The sequence below is a fragment of the Canis lupus genome, chromosome 18 (genome assembly GCF_048164855.1).
Source record: "Canis lupus baileyi chromosome 18, mCanLup2.hap1, whole genome shotgun sequence".
NCBI classification, from domain to species: Eukaryota; Metazoa; Chordata; class Mammalia; order Carnivora; family Canidae; genus Canis; species Canis lupus.
The window spans coordinates 40,828,391-40,844,362 of record NC_132855.1 but is presented as its reverse complement, the minus strand read 5'-3'; the positions used below and the strand labels follow the sequence as shown (position 1 = coordinate 40,844,362).

The 15,972-nt window shown below is 34.0% G+C and overlaps 2 long non-coding RNA genes across 2 annotated transcripts in view; one reads left to right on the top strand and one right to left on the bottom strand.

Annotated features, from left to right (window-relative positions):
- The window catches only part of LOC140609534 (uncharacterized), a 58,267-nt gene extending 51,323 nt beyond the window's left edge, over positions 1–6,944 (bottom strand). Inside the window, exons 1-2 of the long non-coding RNA XR_012011341.1 lie at positions 6,815–6,944; positions 5,691–5,724 (exon numbers count right to left, since the gene is read on the bottom strand). This is a non-coding gene — a long non-coding RNA (uncharacterized lncRNA). The remainder of the gene's footprint in view (positions 1–5,690; positions 5,725–6,814) is intronic.
- On the top strand, positions 5,957–15,285 carry LOC140609533 (uncharacterized). Its single transcript, XR_012011340.1, has 2 exons — positions 5,957–6,106; positions 14,990–15,285. It is a non-coding gene; the product is annotated as an uncharacterized lncRNA (long non-coding RNA).
- Positions 15,286–15,972: the final 687 nt, after the last annotated feature.

Sequence of the window (15,972 nt, the reverse complement as noted above, 5' to 3'; positions counted from 1 at the left end):
AACAGTATAAAATAATTAGTTCTATGCTGATAGAACTAAGTGATTGAATAAATACATAGAGCTGAAGAGACAAATTTCCCATGCAGAGTTCCAAATAATTTGTGTAGATTTACTCTGCCGTCAAATGGAGTTATAGCCCCCATTTTAATGAGGATTGTGCATAGCAACTTGCTCCCAAAAAATGTAGTATCAAAAGGAAGGGGAAAAGTAACTTCATAGCAGAGAGACCTGGGAAACACTATCTCAGTCCATTGATCAAGGTTAATGTCAACAGTGATAAGTCTTATTAATAGTATGTAAGATTGGTAGAGAGTAATGGAAACCACACTTTATGGTCTTCCTTCCAAAAATCCATAGCCCCAGTCTAATGATGAGAAAAATATCAGACAAATTCCAACAGAAGAGACTTCTACAAAATACCTACCCAGCACTCCTTAAAACTGTCCAGGTCCTCAAAAATGAGGGGAGTCTGAATAATTGCCACAGTCAAAAAGAATGTAAGGAAACATGACTAAATATACTATGGTGTCCTAGAGAAAAAATCCTACAAGAGAGTTTGGGTTAAAACTAAGAGAATATGAATAATATATAGACTTTACATAATCATAATAATATATCAATATTAATTTATTGTGACTAACGTACTGATGTAAGATGTCAAGAAGGGAAATGGTGTGAGACATAAGGGAACTCTATAGTATCATCTCAGTTTTTCCATAAGTCTAAAACTGTTCTATAAAATGAGGTCCATATATTTTAGAGTATATGTTGAAGTCTAGAAAGCCCACATGCTTTGGGATTATATGCATAAACTCTGCAGTTTAAAGGTCAATTGTATTGAGTTATGATTTATTATTCTTTCCTTGGTTTGCAGTGTTAACTGCATTCTTTTGATAAAATGATTCAGAGTTATTTGCTTTCACTCCCTCAGGTGAAAACTTCCACATGTACCCTTCAATATGCTATTCAGTAACCTCCTATTGCAATATTTTTTAATAAAAATTCTTCCCAGAAACAATATATTATGGAGTTGGATTTTCAACTTTATTAAGTGAAGGACATTAGTTCTTCCCGTGATAGGTTCAAACAAATCTTGCATTGAAAATTCAGATCTCACATATATTACTTTTGCTCTGAAAAGGAAGATGTGCCTTGTGAGAGAATTGAAGTACAGTGCAATATGTGATAACTGTGAATCTTGAGGGCTGAATGTGACCCCAAAACAAGGACCAGATATAGCATTGTACAAATTATTCTGACAATGGCTAAATTGTAGCAGTCCAGGCAAAAAGAAAATAAAGTAAATAAGCAAAACAAAAGACTCAAGGCACGTCACTAATTGAAAATATTTATAAATGTCATTATGTAGTAAAGTTCTTCACTTTTTTTCAAAATTTCTCAGCATGGCATAGGGATATATTTGGAGCCTGTTTGCCATATTTATATAAATATAGAGCCAATTCCTTTGTCTCTGTTTGGGGAAAATTTATTAAGATCAAAAACTTCCCTGATATTAAAATTCTGTACAACCCCAGATAAATTCCAGAAAGAAAATTATTTTTCTGTTTGGGCAGAAATTCATATTCTGTGATGGTAAATGGGGATAATTCAGTTCAAAATGGGATTTTCAGTAGAGCATGATGCTGTTAGAACTACAGAAAGCAGCTTTTAGGTATTAGGGGAAGAAACTTGTATCACTAAAGAAAATTATACCAATTCAAAATAGGACAAAGGCATAACTAGATGCCCTTTCAATATCCTATCAGAACATTGTCTAACACGACCACCCAAGGATTATCTAATTCTCTAGAAGATATACCTTTGTTTGAATTACTAGTTATGTTTGATTAGATGCAGGTTCTGTGAATTATGTGTCAATCATATGGATTTTTTTTCCAGTAGAGGTGCAAATGATTTCTCTTTGGCAGGAAAAATAACCCAAAAGATTGTAGTTTTTATTGCCCTGTAGGATACTAATCAGTTCTGTCTCTCACTGAGTATACTTATTTCAGCAAGCCTTTTTTTCCTCACTGACTTAATATAAATCAATCTCAATCTCATTCTCTTTCTGTATATATGTACACACAACAGCACAGATAGATATACACACATAGATATGTAATATGTATGTATAACGTATATTATGGGTGTATATATCTCAAACATTCTTTGAGTTATTTTGTTCCCATTTCTTAACAGCAGAGTACCTACACAAATTATTTGGAACTCTGCATGGAAATTTGTCTCTTCAGCTCTAGGTATTTATTCAGTCACTTAATTCTATCAGTATGGACTTTTGGATACTCATTTTATACTTTGTTTTATAATCCAATATTATTTTTTAATTGCTGCTGCTTTGACCATTGATAAATTTTTCAGTTTGCTTATGTGTCCGTTTCATGTGCTCCTATGATTCTTTCCCCCCTCCTTTTTTTTAAGCACTTCCAAACAATTTGGCATTACAAGATACTCCAGGCTCATCTTCTCTATTTCCTGCCTCGCCCTAAAATCAGACATTTCTCTGATTGTGCTACTGGCACCCTTAATTAATAAGTCAAATACATCTCTGATGCACAGTCTACATTTGTATGAGAGTCATGCCATAATAAAATCATCCAAAGTTATTTACTTTTGCTTCCCCAGGTGAGACCTTCTCCATATATTCTTCAACCCATTAAAACAGGTCACTGAAGGGCAGCCTGGGTGGCTTAGTGGTTTAGCGCCACCTTCAGCCCAGAGCGTGATCCTGGAGACCAGGGATCAAGTCCCACGCAGACTCCCTACATGGAACCTGCTTCTCCCTCTGCCTGTGTCTCTGCCTTTATCTCTCTCTCTGTGCCTCTCATGAAAAAAAATAAATAAATAAAATCTTAAAAAAAAAGAAAAAGCAGGTCACTGAAAAAAAATCATACACAGATTCATTGGTTTAGGGTGGGAGTTCACCTCTTCCCTGCTGCCTCTTATGCCCTCATGTATTTATGATTATGAGGTGGCTCAAGATAGTGTTTGTGAGCTACTACCATAAATGCTGATGAAATAGAGGTGGCTTAATTTCTGCAAAGTTAAGCAGCTTGACCTTGTGATGGGTGCACAAATTGAATGTACCATAAGCTTTCAAGCAGAGAAAATGCTTTTAACATTTTACACTTTAAAAGAAAACCACTTCTTTTTAAAAATATATTTTATTTATTTATTCATGAGAAACATCGAGAGAGGCAGAGACATAGGCAGAGGGAGAAGCAGGATCCCTGTGGGGAACCTGATGTGGGACTCGATTCCAGGACCACAGAATCATGACCTGAGCCAAAGGCAGACACTCAACCACTGAGTCACCCAAGTGCCCCAGAAAACTACTTCTTAATGAAAATCAACATTTACTCATTTTTTATCAAATGTTATCCTCAAGGGAAAAAAATATATTTTAATCTGCAGATTATACAGGGGGAACTAATATAACTAATTAACACTATTACTTATCAAGTAGTCTATAAATTGCCCTTTTTGTGATACAATCACCACAGGATCAACGTACACTAAATAATTGAAATACATAAAACAGGAACAAAATAACTACCATGTTAAATTTTATTGAATAACCATCTAGACAAATTAATGAACACCAAGTATTTGACTACTCAGTCAACCTAGGAATAAAGTTTCCAAAAGAAAGAGAGAAAGAAAGAAGCTACTCTCCTAGATGTAGCTTCTGGGACAAAATAAAGAAATATCATCAAAATGTCTGGGCTGGTGTAGCCAGTATTGATGATGAGAAGGCCCTAATTGTTAGACCTTTACATAACACAGTCAGCATTTTACAAATAAATAGTCATGGAAGTACATATCCTATCCCAGGGAAAATGTCTTGCTTTTCCTGCTTCTGTTCACTTGTCAGGTTCTTAATGAATCTGTAATTTACAACCAGTAAGTGATACGGTTAAAATTTGAATTGTAGATTTCTAACTCTACATTTAGCATTTTTTCCTAAAGACGATAATATCCATATTCTGACTTTTGATTATTTTATATCAGGGTTTATTAAAGCATTTTATGTTTCAGCAGGAGAAACAATATTTTCAGGGTTTAATTCCATGGGAATAGGATGTATGCATATATAGTAAATTCTGAATTAGCCATGCCAAAAAAAGCATTAGCATGAGAGGTTAAAACATCATACCCAGTGTACCACTTGAAATGGAGACAGGTCCCACCAGCAAAGAAGTGAATGTGTGTTTCCATGTCCATTCACGTTTATGTTTCATGACAAACCTCAACTTCTAATTGTTTCCCACATAGTTTCTGTTGAAAATATTTAGTGCAACCCACAGCAAAGTTTCCCAAAGCACTCATATTCAGAAAACTCAGGGGTTTATCATTCTTTTACTGAAGCATTGCCTAATTATGGAGGCAAATTTCACTTTTGACCGAAAGGCCAGAAAATCTAGTAAACCTTTGGGATTTTCAATTAGTTTAAAAGACATATATAACACTACCATTTGGAGAGTCTTCAAATAAAAAGATGATTTGGGGCACCTGGATGGCTTAGTCAGTTAAACTTCTGCTTTTGGCTCAGGTCATGATCCTGGGGTCCTGGGATCAAGCCCCACATCCGGCTCCCTGATTAGTGGGGAGTCTGCTTCTCCCTCTCCTCATGTTCTCTCTTACTCGCTCTGCTTTCTCTCTCTCCTCAAATAAACAAAGAAATGAAACTCTAAGAAGAAAGTGATTTAGGGGTACCTAGGTGGCCCAGTTTGTTAAGCATCTGACTCAATTTTGGCTCAGGTCATAATCTCCAGGTCCTGAGATTGAGTCCCACATTTGGGCTTCAGGCTGAGCATGGAGCCTGCTTAAGATTTTCCTTCTTCCCTCTCCCTCTCCTCTAAACAAAAGAAAGAAAGAAGAAAAAGAAAGAAGAAAGAAAGAAAGAAAGAAAGAAAGAAAGAAAGAAAGAAAGAAAGAGCAAAAGGTGATTTATAAAATAAGTCAGTCACATGGAAAGGCCAACCACTGGATTGGAGACTAAGAACCTCAGGTTCCAACAGAGTTCACACTACAGGTATGACATGAAAAAGTTAGGAAATCACTGGGGAGTGTTTTCTTCAATGGAAAATCGGAGGGCTATATTAACTTCTAGAAAATGTCTAGATTCCTTCTCTTCTGTTTCACAATTCATTGACATCTCTGAATTTTCCCATCATGAAAAATAAATTCCAAATGCATATGTTTATGAAAACATAAACAAGCATCTAAAGTTTAGATATTGCTATTGAGGGTAAAAAGAAAATAGTTGTCATAATTGTACCTAGTTTTTACATTACTCAAAAAAGTTAAAATAACTTTTAAAAAAGAATTTCTATTACTGGAGAAATGTTCAATTTATTGTAACATTACCTATAACTGTACCAAATAAAACAAAATTGTAACTATCTCTTTAACTTGGACATTCTGCAATATTTTAAATATAGTGACTAAAAGTGTAAATATATTATATAACAAAGTTTATAAAATAACTTCTGAAAACAAGCATCTCACAGACTGTCACTTATTTATCTGAGAACATGTAAATACAAACTAATATGAATCATAACATTCACTTTTGAGTATGACTAATGAAATTGATAGTAAAACCAACATAGCTAAAAGGCCCAACTTTGAAAACTAAATAATTTGTTTATCAGTGTGAATTCTGTCACCTTTTGTTTTCCAATCCTCTTTATTCTTCTTTCCCTATCAAAAAAAAAAAATCCACTGAAGTATATCTTCAGAATCATGAATATCCAAGTCACCCTTCCCCCCCCGACCCCCCCACCCTCCTGCAAAAAAAGGCAAATAATTTCCAGAATTAAAACATGGCTCTTTCTATTAGTGTTGGCATTTCAGTTCTGTTCAGAGACCCTCTCAAATTTAGCTGGAGATAGTTTCCATGGTAACTGAAGAATGTGCTCTGATGAGTCTTGAAACAGACAAATAAGAATCTCTGCTTCTTACAAGTGGGCAACAATTTAATGCTTAATGCTCTCTAATGCTTAATGGAAGACATTTGAATCTATTTTGGTTTCAGACAAAAGCTGAAAAAAAGCCAGTTCTGTCAATTACACAAATCTAAAAGGTAGGTATTAGTAAAGTTGAGGGTAATACAAACTGTTTTATCCTTTTCAAGATCTAAGAATATATAAAAATGTATTATTATCTGATATTAAATATTTTACACTACCATGAAGAACTTTAAAAACCAATTTCCTTAATCCAAGCAAATTTATCACTTTCTATTGTCATTGTCATTTTTAAATTAATTATTCCTAATTAATATAAGTATAGTTTATAAACACTGCAAATAATTAAATGATGTTTAGTTTTTTTATGTGTGTGTGTGAGATCTGATTGTTTTGGATAGAGAAAAATTGAGGATGGATTAATGGGAATGGACAAGTCAATATGTGAAAGAAACAAACACTGGCAAGCTAGTGAGTTGAAAAATAGGTATAGCCTTTCAAAGTTAAAGAAAAAAAACAACAACCCATGAACATAAAAAAGAAAATTAGTATTGCTCAAGAAAAAAATCATGACCCTACTTGAAAGTATCTCTGCATAAACTGGTATAAAAAGATAATTAAAACAGATGAATCTTCCCTAATCCAAAAAAACACAAAATCAACAAAAAGACTGTTAATTCCCTAGAGAGGAATCTATGTCTTTGTTGGTTGTGACACTGGTTACCAAAGTAATGACTATATTTGAGAGGTCCCTGGCTACAAACCCAATCTCTTGAAGACCTTTAGTAGACTCTAAATCAAACAGACCCTTATAATGGACTCACCTGTACTTTCTACTGCTCAAACACCTGAACCTTAGCAAATGAAACTTGTTGCTAAGCAAGGCAAAAATCAAGGTCGTTGTTGAAAAATTTGGTTTAAAACTGTTTTCATCTTAACTCTCCAGAAGTTAGAACATTCCACCTGGCATCATTTAGAATCCTGTGACCCAGACATTGTAACTGACAGGAGAGCCACTGGCCCATATGATGTATTTGTGTGATTTAGAGGTTATGAATGCTGGTGTTAAGGCTCACAGCAAGTAAAGCACAAGCTGGATTTAAGTTACCCTACCCCCCCACCCCCATCCAGACATATCTGTGCAGTATATAAACTGCATGAGGCAGTCCTAGCACTAGGTCTTGAGTGTGCAGTGATGAGCAGAACAGGCCAGTAATACCAACAAAAAAGAAAAAAAAAAGATTGGGATCTGGTTGGTGTTTTTTTGTTAATTTTTTTTTAATTCAATTTGCCAACATATAGTATAACACCCAGTGCTCATCCCATCAAGGATTTGGCTGTTTTATAGGACTATTAATACTTACATGAATTTGCTCAGCATTCACTTACAACCTACTCTGTGCCAGTAATATTGTGTAAGGACTATCAGGATGGGATTTAGGAAACACAAAAGAACTCTCAGGACATAACTACTTCTTCAAATTCCTACACTGAGACTGTTCCAAACCAGCCCTGACTTTTGGCAGCCTAAGGCCACATTCCTAGGACTACCCACTCTTTCTAAGTTCCTGCCTGAAAAAGCTCCAGGCTGTCAAAAGAATTGACTGTTCAGTAGGCCCCTGACCCCACCTTCTTAGAACATTTCCCCCCAAAGTAAAGAAAGAAAGAAAGAAAGAAAGAAAGAAAGAAAGAAAGAAAGCTGGCAATTGTAAATCCCTCCCCATCCCTTTGAGATATATACTTATTTCCTGCAATTTAGGATTGTCTTCCTCAAGAACATGAAGCCATCCCTTTGAAATGTCAACTTTGGGAAGGATAGGACCTTTGTCTCCCAGTCTCTGTGGGAGGATATAATCCCAACTTCAATAATTGCTAGCTAGGAGATACAGATGGCCTAATTGCATTTACACTGACCGACCCTCTTACCTACTTTTTGTCATATTTCACTCCCCTGGCACTGCTTGAGCACTCCCTTTTCCTACTCCTTCATCCTCCCTTTAAAACATCCAGTCACCTCTGCACAAATTGGAATGGAGCTCAGTTCTTTCCCCTACCATCAGTAGTTACTGAATAAAATGTTTTCACCACCTTAATGTTTGACCAGGTTTACCTTTGAGAGATCTAAAGGAGATATTCTAGTATGAAAACTATATGCTAAAAAAATGACCCCCCTGAAATTAATATTAACACTGTATGTGAAATACCTGAAATTTAAATAAAAACTTAAAAAGACGATAAGATAGAGAATAAACGTGCTATGATAGTAATTTAATTAATTAAATTGAGAGTGTGTGATATAAGGCCTGCACACTGATATGAATGATAATATAATAATATGTGAGAAGAAGGGAGACATCTATTGGGCAGAGTAGGAAGGCGATGTGGTTGGAGTGGGACCTTAACTGGGCTATATGAGTTTGGATTTGGACAAGGGAAATAGAGAGAATTTAACCTAGTATTGACATAAGTTCATTTTTTCTTTTAAAGATTTTATTTATCAGAGAGAGTGTGTGAGAGAGAGCATGAGCAGGATGGAGAGGGAGAAGCAGGCTTCCCACTGAGCAGGGAACCTGACATGGGGCTCAATCCCAGGATCATGACCTGAGCCAAAGGCAGACATATAACAGACTGAGCCATTCAGGTGCCCTCACATAGGTTGATTTTATTCCAGAAGACATGTGCATTGTCATAACCATATTAATAAATTCTAAGATCCATAAGAGGAGACTTCCTATCTGATTGTTTTTTCATACTTGCATCATCAATGTATAAAATACAATGGTCTCAACAAAATTCATTGAATTAACAAATGAGGTATCATTTAAATAAAATGAGACTAAATATGTGAACTAACAGGCTGCATATGGAAACAATCAAAATGAAAGAAGAGGCATTAAAACTGATGTCACAGAAATAAAAAGAATCATGAGATTAGCATGAACAATACACCAACAAATAGGATAACCTAGAAGAAATGGATAAATTCCTAGAAATATATAATCTACTAAGAATTAATCACAAAATATAGAAAGTCTGAACAGATCTATAACTAATATGGAGATGGAATCAATAATCAAAAATCTCCCACAAAGAAAAGCCCAGAACCAGATGGCTTCACTGGGGAATTCTACCAAACATTTAAAAAAGAATTAACACCAATCCTTATCAAACTCTTCTAAAGAACTAGAGGGGAAGGAGTATTTCATTTTATGAAGCCTGTATTACTCTGATACCAAAGCCAAAGACACTGTGAGAAAAGAATATAGATGCCAAAACCCTCAGCAAAATACTAGCAAACCAAATCCATCAGCACATTAAAAGCATCATGTATTGAATAAGTGGGATTTATCCCTGGGATACAAGGATGGTTCAACATAGGGAAATCAATTAACGCCATATATCCCATTAACAAAATAAAGTGTAAAATCACAATTATCTCAAGAAATAAGGGAAAAGCATCCTTTCATGAAAAAACTCTCACTAAACTAGGAAAGTATCTCAACATAATAAAGGCATATATGAAAAGGCCACAGCTGACATATTCAATGGTGAAAACGTTAAAGTGTTTTCCCTAAGATTGAGAATGAAGCAAGGATGCACATTCTTGCCATTTTTGTTTAAGTACCAGAAATCTCTAGCCAGAGGAATTAAACTAAATAAACAAATAAATGGCATTGCTGTCAGAAAGGCAGAAGTAAAATTGTCCCTGTTTGCAGATGACATTATCTTACATATTGAAGACCCTTAAAGCCCCCATCAAAAAACTGTCAGAGTAAATGGGTTCAGTAAAGTTGTTGAATAAAAAAATCAACATATAAAAATCAGTTGCATTTCTATACACTAACAATGAACTATCTGAAAAGGAAATTAGGAAAACAATATCACAATAGCCAATTTACAGTTACCAAAACTAAAATACTTAGGAATAAACCTAACTAAAGAGGTGAAAAACTTGTATATTGAAAACTACTTAGTATCGTTGAAATAAGGCACAAAGGAAAAGAAATGGCAAGAATGTGCATCTCATGTTATGGGTTGCAAGATTTAATATTTCTAAAATGTCCATATTATCCAAAGACATCTACAGACTCAATGCAATCCCTATAAAATCCCAATGGCATTTTTTAAAAGTAAACTCTACACCCAACATAGGGCTTAAATTCACGACCTCAAGATCAAGAGTTACTTATTCGACCAACTGAGCAAGCCAATGGCATTTTTCTTACAGAAATGTAAGAAACGTAAATGTAAAATGTAATGTAAAAAACAACTCTATAGTTCTTATGGAAATACAAATAGCCAAATCAACTATGAGAAAGAAGATATATAGGCCAATGAAATAGAATAAAGATCCCAAAAATAAATCCACACATACATGATTAATTGCTCTTTGACAAAGATGGCAAAAATACACAATGGAGAAAGGATAGTCTCTTTAACAATCTTGAAGAAATTGACTATCCACATGCAAAAGAATGAAATAGGACCCTTATCTTACAGAATAAAAAAAAAACAACAATAACAAAAACCTCAAAATGAATTAAAGATTTAAATGTAAGGCCTGAAACTAAACATCCTAAAAAATAAATAAATAAATAAATAAATAAATAAATAAATAAAAAAAATAGAGGCACCTGGGTGGCTCAGTGGTTGAGTGTCTGCCTTTAACTCAGGTTGTGATCCCTGAGTCCTGGAATGGAGTCCCATATTGGGCTCCCTGTGGATAGCCTGCTTCTCCCCGCCTGCTTCTCCCCTATGTCTCTATCTCTCTCTTTAAATAAATACTTATTTATTTAAAAAAATAAAATATTTTAAAAAATAATAAGGGAAAAGCCTCATGATATTGGTCTTGGCAATGATTTCATGGATAACACCAAAAGCAAAGGCAAGTCAAAGCTACAATAAACAAGTGACTATAAACAAGTGAGACTATAGCAGATGAAAAAGCTTCTGTTCATTAAGGAATAATCAAGAGAGCAAACAAGCAAGCTACAGGATGAAAGAAAATGTTTGCAAACCATACATCTGATAAGAGGTTGATTTCCAAAATCTATAAAGAATTCCTACAACTCAATGGCAAAAAACCCTAAAAAACTGATTTCAAAAATGATCAAATAGCTTGAATACTCATTTTCCCATGGAAAACCTACATGTAGCTAACAGGTACATGAAAAATGCCCAATGTCATTCATTATCAGGGAAATGCAAATCAAAACCACCATCACTTCACCTATCAAAACTACACCTAACAAAACTACAAAAGATAATGTGTTAGCAAGTATGTGGAGAAATTGGTACCCTTGCACACTGTTGGTGGGAATGCAAAATGATGCAGTTGCTATGGAAAACAGTTTGTCAAAAAATTAAAAATAGAACTATCATATGATCCATTAATTCCACTTCTGGGTATTTATCCCAAAAACTGAAATCAAGATCTCAAAGAGTTATTAGCACTCCCATGTTCATTGACACAGTATTCACAGTAGCCAAAATATGGGAACAACTTAAATGTTGATCAATAGTTAAATGGAAAAAGAAATGGTGGTGTATATATACAAATGGAATACTATTCAGCCTTTAAAAAGAAGAAATTCTGCAACATGCAACAACATGGATGAACCTTGAGGACATTATGCTAAGTAAAATAAGCAAATCACAAAAAGACAAACTGCACGATTTCACTTATATGAAGTATCTGAAATAGTCAAATTCATAAGATCAAAGAATAGAATGGTAGTTGCCAAGAGCTAGGAAGAGGGGGAAATGGGGAGTTACTAATCAACGTGCCTAAAGTTTCAGTTAAGCAAGATGAGTAAACTGTAGACACCTGCTTTCCAACATTGCACCTATGGTCAACAATAATGTGTTGTACACTTGAAAATGAATTTAGAGGGTAGACCTCATGTCAAGTGTTCTTACCAAATAAAGTAAAATTTAAAAATATATTTGAGGGCATGTCTTGAGGTGCAAATAAGTTTCTTGGATTCACTTTGATCTTTTTTCAGGTTTGATTTTTAAGTTCATTAATTAATCTCAGTGTCCTTTAGTCAAAGGCTATTCGGCTCTACTGCAGAGGCAATGCACTTCTGAGAACTCTGATTCCTCATTCATTAGGACCTCATTCATTAGGAGGACATTTGATTTCAGGCTATTAGAACATGATGTGTTCCCACCTCCCTGTGAGCTCCAGGAGTTGTTATGTCCACATTGGCTGACAGTTCTTTGTCAGAGTCAATACTTTCCTCTTGTGCATGCACAGATCAGTATTTAGTCAAAAAATGGGAAGATTCTGCAGAGCAACAGAACTCTTCCATGATTGCTCCATTTTCTTCAGTATTATGTCCTGAAGACTGTAGCTCCCTTGACCTCTGAAAACTTTAAACTGTATCCTTTACTCACCAACACTACTAAGCTATGCTTGACTTTTACCTCAGTGTGCTGCTGATTGAACACTGTCTCCAGGCAGTGAGCTATAGGGCTTACCTTCTTTGTTTACTCAACAATATGAAATAAGAATAAGCACAGATCCCTGGCCATAAATAAAGTTGGAAAACAATGAAATGACATATTTTAAATATTGAAAGAAAAATCCTATCAACCTGAAATTCGACACCCAGCAAAATTCTCTTCCAAAATGAAGACCAGCTAAAGACTTTATTTTAGACAAACGAAAGCTGAGAGAATTAGTTACCAGAGGGCCTGCACTATAAGAAATATTTTTAAAAGTTTGTAGAGCAGAACAAATTCAATTCCAGATGGAAACTTGAATATACACCAAGAAATGAAGACTACCAGAAATGATAAATCCAAGTACATGAAACACAAAAATGACAGAACTATAGAGAAAAATAGACAAATCCACAGTAAGAGTTAAGAGATTTTGACATGACTTTCTTAGCAACTGTAGAACAAATTGATAGAACAATTAATAGTAACTGATAGAACAAATAAAGACAAAGGCAGTAAGGTATAAAAGATATGCATAACATTGTAAACCAAGTTGACCTCATTGACATTTATAGTATACTCCTATGCCATAACCACAGAATACATATTTTTTCAAGTATAAATGAAATGTACCATAAAAGAAGGTCACTATAAATATGTATCATATTCTTTATCTACAGCAGAATTAAATTAAGTCAATAATGGAAAAATACCTGGAATGTGTATGAAATACTTATAAACTAAATAACACAGATCTAAATAAATATGGGCCCCCCAAAATCACAACAGAAAACAGAAAATGTGAACTAAAAGAAAATGAAAATAAAACATAATAAAATTTATGAGATGCAACTAAAGCAGTTATTTATAAGAAAATTTATAGCTTTAAATTCTCATATGAGAAAAAAATTCTAAAATCATTATCAAAGATTCTTCATTATGAAACTATAAAAAGAAGAGCAATATTAAACCTAATGTTAGTAAAAATAAGAACAGAAATAAAAAAAACACAGAAAAAATAAATAAAATTAATGAAAAAAATCTATTATCTGGAGAGTAATAAAATTGCTAAGGCTGTAGCTGAATTGAACAATAAGAAAACAAAAAGATAAGGTTACCAATATCAGGAATAAAAGAAGAGAAATGGCTAAAGATATAGCAATCATTAAAAGAATAAGAGATTGCTTTAAAAATGTATGCCAATAGTCTGAATAACCTAGATGAACAAGCTCCTTGAAAAGCACAAATCACAAAATAAACACAAAAAGGAACAGAAAAGTCAAATCGGTTGAGGACTTTTCTAAGGAAAACACAAATTTACAAAACAGTCTCCTGAAGCCAGAGAGTCCTATATTTATTATCAAAATTAAATTTCTAATTAAATATCCTTCTACAAAGAAATCCATACAGTGTAAAAAAGTCAGAAAAGGAAATAAAAGGGCATAGAGATGGGTAATGAAGTAAATATTTCTTCATTCACAGATAACATGATCATCTACATAAAAAATACTAAGGAATCTACATAAGGCTACCAGAGCAAATGAGTGAAATAATCAGCAGTACAGTAGGACCCAAATCAAGATACAACAATCAATCATATTTCTCTATGCTATAAATAAATAATAAAGAAAATTGTATAAAATGGTGCCATTTACAATATCATCCCAAAGCATGAGATACTTAGGAATAAATTTAACAAAATAATTGAAAGAGGTATAACTGAAAATTACTAAACTTTGGTGAGAAAAATCAAGAAAACTGAAATAAATAGATGTTTGTTAGTGGATGGGAAAACTAAGTATTTCAATTCAGTTTTCCACAAATTGACAGATTTGATGCAATCCCAAAGAGACCACAGCAAGACTTTTGTAGAAATTGTTAAGATGATTTAAAAATGTATATGAAAGAGCAAAGACCTAGAAGAAACAAATTAATTTTTTAATTTTGAAGTTGGAGGAATTAAGCTTCCTGATATCAAGCATGATGGAGCTGTAGTACATAAGTAGATATATATAGACCAAAAGAATGTAGAGAATCTAAAAATAAACCCATGTATCCATGGTCCTTTGATTATTACAAAGCTGTCCAGATTACTCAGAGAAAAAGAGTCATTTTTACAAAACGGTACTAGAACAATGAGGTTTGAATATTTTTTTTAAATGAAACAACTCATACTTTATAACATACATGAAAATTGACTTGGGCTGGATCTTAGACCTAAACATAAAACCTAAATTACAAAATTTTAGAAGAAAACCTTAGTGATTTTGGACAGGTTTCTCTAACAGAACAAACAAAAAGCATGAATGATAAAAGGAAAAATTACAAAATATATTTCATCAAAATTAAAAATATCTTTTGCCAAGAATAGTGAAAGAACTGACATTTCATCCAACTTGCAAACCAATGAGTTAGCCTGCCTTAGTTCCCTGGATGCTGTCACGCAAGACTCCTGAGTCAGAGCTTAATTACTCATGGCACAGCAAGTAGTATTACCATTAACCTATTTCTACCAATTCTCTTTGTCCCCAAATCCCACCGGGATGTGGCAGATGGACGCAGATGGACGCCTGAACATGCAGTGAGTGGTGCTGTAGAGGAGGAACCCCGAGCTTAAAGAACTCAAATCTTTTATGATGTGCAGTATGATTGACTGCCCTTTGCACCAGAAGGAAATATTATCTTTTTTATACTGGACGGTCAGTATGCCTGTCCTTTGCTCTGGAGGGAGACACCATCTCCTTCTTTCAAGGCTGAGTGCTATACAAACATCCATTAAAACACAGTCCAGAGAAAAATTCAGTTATAGCAACTTGATCACAATAAATGTAGAAATGTGAGAAACCTGGGAAGACTTGTCTACCAAAACTGTTCTCTTCCAAAAATACTGTTAAGTACATGAATGGGAAATATACACCCAAGAAAATATTTACAACACATATCTGTGTCATGTTCTGTGATTCAGAATATATACAGAACTTCCACCAATTGATAAAAATACAAACAACACACTTTAAACACAGGCAAAGTATTTAAATAGATATTTACAGAATAAATCTGAAACTATGAAAATGTGTTGAACATCTACTTGACAATTTAAACAATAATGATAGTACTACCAATACACACAACATGGTTGAATTGCAGAAATACTACGTTGTGCAAAAGAAACCAGATACAGAAGAGCACACTGTATGATTCTAATTTTACCAAATTCTAAAAGAGACAGAATTAATCTATTGTGACAAGAAGGAGATCAACGTATACTTTGGGGTTCAGGATAGAGTTTGACTTCATAGAGCTACAGATCCTTGTAGAGTAATTGAAACATTCTGTATCTTGATTACAGTGGTGGTTACCCAATTGTATACATTTGTCAAAACTCATTAAACTATACACTTAAAATGTGTGTATTTTACTGCATATAAATTATGCATGCATAGAGTTTATTGAGGATATAGTCCAGTTACATAAAAGATGACTTGAAATAACAAACTCACAGGTAAAGTCATTGTGCATGAAAAATATGGTGTTG